The sequence below is a fragment of the Parus major genome, chromosome 1 (assembly GCF_001522545.3).
Source record: "Parus major isolate Abel chromosome 1, Parus_major1.1, whole genome shotgun sequence".
Taxonomy (NCBI): domain Eukaryota; kingdom Metazoa; phylum Chordata; class Aves; order Passeriformes; family Paridae; genus Parus; species Parus major.
In genome coordinates this window covers 87,452,104-87,459,063 of record NC_031768.1, presented here as the reverse complement: position 1 = coordinate 87,459,063, position 6,960 = coordinate 87,452,104, and the positions used below count along the sequence as shown (strand labels likewise).

At 40.9% G+C, this 6,960-nt stretch overlaps 1 protein-coding gene across 1 annotated transcript in view; it reads right to left on the bottom strand.

The window, feature by feature from the left end:
• The window catches only part of ING4 (inhibitor of growth family member 4), a 24,401-nt gene extending 18,872 nt beyond the window's left edge, over window positions 1-5,529 (bottom strand). The window contains exon 1 of the mRNA XM_033517059.1: window positions 2,046-5,529. The gene's annotated coding sequence lies outside the window, so the exon portion shown is untranslated. The remainder of the gene's footprint in view (window positions 1-2,045) is intronic.
• Window positions 5,530-6,960: the final 1,431 nt, after the last annotated feature.

Here is a 6,960-nt window from a genome sequence, read left to right as displayed (position 1 = left end):
CATTCTGTGATCTGGCTGAGGAAGTGATGCTGACTCCTTACTGTGGTTTCCCATTCACCTCCTCATCCACCAGTGCCGAGCAGCTGCTGCTGTGTCCTAAGCGGAGATGGATGGTATCTGCTGCAACGGGACTGGTACAACTGAACACTTCTAACACACTAACAAAGGGAATTAAGTTAAACGTGTGAGCGTGCTCTTTCTCTTCATCATGCCAGAAGCACTTTTGTGACCCTACACCACGAGCCACTCGAAGGTTTAGAGCCCTGCGGAGCTCAGGAGCCCTTCCCCAGCCATCCTCTGCTACATGCACGGTGTGGTGGTGCGAAGTCACATGTGATTATGGAGGCACTGAGACAAAATTCTCTCACTTCTGCTGAGCCTTGGGTTCCAAGATATGCAGGATTGTTTTTTCAAGAGGTCAGAGTTCATTTAGCATCCTATAGTTTAGGAGGCACTAGGTTTGGTAAATATTACATTTCAACCACCTTTCTCCTGCCTACTCCCCCTACACCATCCTGTTTTTTCCTGCCAGTCTATATAAAGACAGCCATTGCTCAGGACTGAATGCTCCCAGATTCTGGCCACAAGGAGAAGTGATTAGATTTCTTTTCCTCTCTTTTCCTCCCAAAGATCTTCCTAGACACCATGCCTTTATTTATATGGATACACTAGGATAAGTCTTTGAGCAGCCTGGACTGCAAGACTGAGGAGCTGTTACATAAAGGAACTGCAGCTGTTTGAACTATGAACCATCTTGCTGTTAAAGTACTTGGTTAATTCAGAGATCCTCTGTGTTCTGATGATGGAGTTTTCCATTCCTCTTCCTACAGTCATTTAAGTTATTTATGACATATTTTTAATTATTCAAAACACATTTTTTAGTCTTTTCAGTTCCCATGTGGAGCAGCTGGCTTCAGTTAGCTGAACGTTATTGTTAAGCCTCTTTAAAGTACTTCAAAATTCTTGTATAAATTGCCTTACACTCTTAATTAAGGGGAAGGATGTGGCTGTTAAAAAAAAAAAAATCTGCTCCCTATAACCATGTCACAGTCCTAAACCAGAATCTCCCCAACATGTCCTGCTTGGGGCTACCAAGCTGAATGGAGCTGATGTTAAAAATTAGACATTCTTAGACATGACTAATTTGTTTAAGAGACCACCTGGGAACCCCATCTTATCCTTCAAGCCAAGTCTAGGAAGATGTCAGAATTCTAGATCACTTAAATGGAGAGACAATCTCCCTCTGGACTTCTTGCCACTGCAGATACAAATGACAGGGCAAAGAAGCAGCAGTTGCCTAAAATCTAAATGGCAAATCTTGATAAAGCGTACAAATGTGTCTCCAACTGCATGATCTGCCACTGTGAATTTGCAAAATAAAAGGAGAGGGAGTTTTGTCTGCCTGTGTGGTCTCACAGCAGTAGAAATTCTACCATTCCAGCAAAAACTAGTTCCTGGGCTCTGAGTCTGGGAAAGCTTGTTATTTTTGCTTTCTTCACAAAGTCAAAGAAGTATTTGCATTGCTCACGGCTCCAGCAGCATTCTCACCCGCAGAGAAAGAGTCACCATGGTAGTTATTTGTTGAGAGGTGGAATATTTTTTTAAACACTTCTGCACGCTGAAGTCGGAGCACGGGTGCAGACGAGTGTGCAGGAAGATGCTTTCCCAGCTGAAATAAGCTCTAGAGACCCAGGACCTTTTATGTCTAACCCTCACCCAGCCTCATGCTCTGATCCTTTGGCAAGTGCTGCAGTAACAAAGCCTCACACACTAACCCCTGTGCTTATCACATTCCTCCCCCTCACCCGTTTGCTACTACAGCTCCACGCTGCAGTCAATCCTGTAGGTAGCTCCTGGCTCGAGAGGATCTGCAGGATGAGCGCTGCTGCCCAGGCCTTGGCACCTCCCACAGGGAAGCTGCATGGCCTAGGGAAGCAGTCTGCAGGGGTGGTTCTCATCCTTTATTGATGTACAGATGCCTGTGTGTTTTCCCTTGGAAATGTAAACATCTGTATACCAAAGTGAAGCCTCCAGATTTTAGTTACCTTATAGACTTCTTAAGTGTTGTCCAAAGAGTGTGAGGTGAAGGCCAGTGCTTGAGAGGGATCCTCATGCAGAAGCCAGCAGGTCAGCTGTAACTCTGGACTCATGTTCAGTTACCTTTTTGCTGTTGAGGTACGTTCAGCTCTTCTCTTCAACTCTTTAACATTCTAAGTTCAGAGGTCCCTGAACTTTTCATTTCCTGTCTTCAGGAAAAACGAGAGGTACCCACACTTCATTCTCACAAATGGCAAATGATTGATCTGCAGCACTTGGCCCCAGGGGAGTTAATTAGCTTTACAAATGAAAGAGGATGCCAAAGGCCACAAATTATAGCTGAGTCCATGTTTCAAAAGCAAATCCTACTTCAGTAGCAAAACTAGGCGTAGACTCTAGTTCTTTGGTGTCACGATTTCTTTTCTTGCAGTTTTTTTTTCCATTCATTACACAGACAACTACATGAAATCGAAATGTTTGTTGGACCAAGTTACTACATCTCTCTAGTTACTTTGGTGTTCTACTATACAGAAACAAGAAACCATGCACAAAAATTTAATCTGTTGTACCTGAAAGGACGATTGAACAGGTACCTATCTTGTAGTTAAGGAAGTGTACAGAGCAATTTCATTCTGTGTTCTGAAACTGCACTAGTAAACTTGGGCAGCTTTCAGGTACATTACCTGCAAAATATTAGAAGAAAATCCTAAACATGATATATATCCTTTAGTTGATATAAAGATGATAAAATAATCAATAAAAATATAGAAGACAGACAGAATCTCATAATTATATTCTATATTAGGAAGAAAGTTGGATGATGTAGACACATCTGTGAGGTAATGAAATATTACCTATTGCCAATGAGATTTAGGAAGATGTTTAGTTCTACCCATTAAATAAAACATCCTAGAAGTTGCATAGCTAGAAACTGACAATCAGTAATTTGAAAAGAATTATCTGGCAAGCAGATGGAAGCGATGGGCTTTCTTTTCCAAACAACTTTGAAGTTCTGAATGTGTTACAGGAGACCAGCAAATACTTTTACTAAAAAGGTATTTGCAAAGCAAGTGGGTTCATCCAGGTTGCTGTAAGGCAATTAACCCAACACTGATGTGGCAAAATCTCAGTGGCACTGACTGGGGTTGCACTCAGCTAAGGAAAGAAACGTACTGCTGTTTGTTTTAATTTGAAGAAAAAGACCTAATTAAAAGAAGTAGATATCCTTCTAGATAGCCATCTAGGCCTAATGTAGGATGACCTTAGCTGAACACTACACAGCTGGGTCACTGAAAGGGAAAAGAAAGGCAACAGATAAGAACGATATGATGGAGCCAAGCCTTACTATGAGACACCTAAACCAGCTCAATTCAATTTAGCTGTTTGGAAAGATGAATACAGTGACTTGATCATGGTCTGTAATTCATTATACAAGAAGAAAGACTTTTTATAGCAGAAGACTTCAATGTACTCAACAAAGGAACAGCAAAACCCTATGGATTAAAAAAAAAAAAAAAAAGTAGTAATAGAGCCGCAGTTTCAATAGCAGTGATAACTAACAAAAAAATGGTAATAAGGGACATGGTTGATTAACCATAAGGCTTTAAATTATAAAAGTCTTAAATCTTTCTTGAAGACTTAACTGAATTATAGACCAGCAATACTATCATTAGTCACAGCTGAGATTCTGTTACTGTTTGTGGGTGACTTTTCTAAATGATTTCCAGCCTACATGATGTCTCCTTTTAAAGCAATGATAATTTGTAAAATGCAACTAAAAACAGAAAATCAGCTTGGAAAAGGACAAGAAGAAAAAGTGCTATTGCCTTTCAGCAAAGATACAAGATGCAACCTAATACAGAACTCCGGAGTCATTGTCAAGTCTTCTTGGGTGCAAACATATAGAAACAAATGGATTTGCATCACAATGAAAATGCAGGGTCAAAGAATTCATGGAGCTGAAGAAGAAGGACCATGGGATCTTGTTAAGAGAAAATTCCACTCTTGTGAGTGGGAGGTAAATAATTGAACCATTGTTGGCTTGAGTGCACAAAGCTGCAGACTGCAGAACCTCAGGTTTCACCTGAAGAGGGAAGATTTTTGTAGATACTGTACTTTTTAAACCATCTGGAGCACACTGAACATGTTAAACAACCTTGGGAACCCAAAGAGGAAGACCTAATCCAAACTCAAATAAGTGACAAAGATAATGAGGGTAAGGTATCTTCAATTATTGCCACATGCGCAACAGGACTGGGTAAACAGAGAAATTCTCATTCAGAAGAAAGAAAAGGAGGCCTGGAATAAAGTGGCATTTCTGAAGCTCAGTGGGAATGTCCCTTAGTAAGAAACAATTAGTTTCCTCCTGGGCAACAGTAAAAGCTATAGGCTTAGCAGCAAACTGCACAAACAGTAACACCTTTGAAATGACTGGTAACAAGAATTGTACAGCCTTAAATACACATGGATGCCCATGCTGGGTAGCAGATTCCAAGAAGGGAAAGGGTAGCAGGCATCAGAAAACACCACCTCAAACCAGGGACCAGGAAAGGTGATTTCAAGCATCTTTAACATAGAAAATGAAAAATCACTGCAAAGAATTTTAACGTGTGAGCCATTCCCCAGGGAATTCAACCAGTCAGCAAAGTATTATTCTGACTTTTAAAGCCTTCCCAGTTTAATTCAAAACACTGCAGCCAAACCAAGTCATTTTTTAGACTTCAAGATGATGCATTCAAGATGAGAGAACAACTTGAGTAAAGCTGGCAGTTTTGTCCTGTCCATGTGGATCATGGACATGCAGAGGAGAGCCACAAGTAGTAATAATACTCTGCTGAGTCTCGTAACTTCCAAGGGGAGCAAAACTATAAACTCAGTTGTCCATGGGAGAATAAGGAAGAAGGCAGAGGAATATGAATCAAACTCTCCTGTAAGGAGAAACATAACAGATGGAAAAGGTGAAGACAACAAGACAACAACCAATATAAATTAGACACTATAAAAATAGAGAAAACTCTTAAGAAAAGCTTTGTGACTAGCAAAACTAGTGGTAAAAGGAAAGGAGTATTTTTCTCTTTTACTCCTTTCAATCACAAAATAAAAAAGGAAATATTACTAATAGTACTCATCCATGCTAGATAAAAATGGTGAAAATGCTAGTGACACAGAATAGGGGAAACCAGCCAACAAATACTTCCAGTTCCATCTAAAGAAAGGAACAGAATTTAGCAGTCATATGAAAACAGCAACTTCTATCTAGTACCATAGTATCATAGTAGGAGATGAGACAACACCTACTAGGGATGTGTATTTTGAAATCAGCAAAGAAACAGGAGTCCTGATAGAGTTCAGTAACAAGCTCTTTAGCCCAGTCATTCTGATCTTAATTAAACTTGGGATATTAGAGAAACACTTTAAGACACTCATGACAGTACTCCCAAAAGGCAAATGAAACAGTTCAATGACAAAATTCAAAATTATGGAAAACCTGTAGAGAGGAAGAATTAGTGAATGAAAAAATAAAACCTGTAACACAAAGGTTTTATGAAATACAGATTCTGTAGTAAAAAAAAAAAAAATAGAAGAAAAAGAAAAAACCCTAATTTCATTCTTAGATGATATCATTATACATTTGGTTTAACAAAGGGGACTGCATAGGTGCAACATACTTAAATTTTTATAAGGCATTGACCGAGCACCATAAGTCAGAAATATAAACTGTACATAATCAAATACTAAGAGGATTACGAAATGCCCAGCCTGCAAGTCTCAAAAAGAAGCTAATGAGAAGCTGCACTCAATGATGCTTTTCAAGTTAGCATAGGTCAGATGCAATATTGCATTTCAACCTGGATCTGAAAATAAAAATAACAACTGATACAGTTTGCAGGTGACAGAACTATGAAAGCTGTGAGTAACCTGGTCCATTAGTCAGCCAGGTCCATTCACATAGGCTGGACTTGGACACAGCCCCACGTGAGGCATCCAGGAAACAAGAACCCAGAGCATACCTGTAGAGAAAACACTTATGGAAAGCTGAGACTTTGGATGATCACACTTGACCAGACAAGCAGCCTGTGAGCTCCTGTATAACACCATGAGAAGAGGTAAAACATAATCCTCTGCAGACTTAAGGAAAAGGGCCAGGGGACCTCATTCATGGCACTGGGGCTTCAACACTCAGTCCCGAAGTGAACATGTTTATAAGATACTGAAAAATTTGACAAGATGTAGAAAGACAAGAATAATTTGTGGGCTGGAAGAAATCCCTTACAGTGGAAGATTTACAGAATTCTATCTGTTTACCTTGTCAAAAAGTGGATTGAGAAGGGACATTAGAGTGTTTAAATACAAGTCTGGGGGGGCAGAAGTCCCACTCAGGCTCTCTGAATCAGAAGGATGAATGTTTCCAGAACTAGTAACCAGACAAAGCAAGGAGAAATCTGGCTTAAATATTTAAACAGTGAAAACATGAAGCCCTTGCAGCAGGCTACCAATGGATTTTGTGTCCCAGTGCCTCAAAATCAAGCCAATGCATTTTGTCAACACAGTTCAAATACACATGAGTTCTTGGGGCTCAATACAGCCTAAATACATTGAAATGTCACCTGTGAAATGCAGGAGTCAAACCAGACAGCTCCGTCTAGCCTAACCTATGCACCTACCAAACACTCCACCCGTTTGCAGCCAACCCTGGTGACTGAACACAGAGAAAAAGGTTTCTGCCACAGGCTCCCCAGGTGCAGAGCTTCTCACTTTCCTTGTGCAAACGCCAAAGTGCCAAAGGCAGGGATGTGCTGCCCTCGCGCCTGCCCGCGCGGCCCCTCGGGACTCAGGGCAGCCAGAGGCTCCTGCAGGGGTCGGGTGCAGGGGGAAGGAACACACGTCACAGGGGCAGGGTGCTTGCAGCAGCACCTTCAAGGA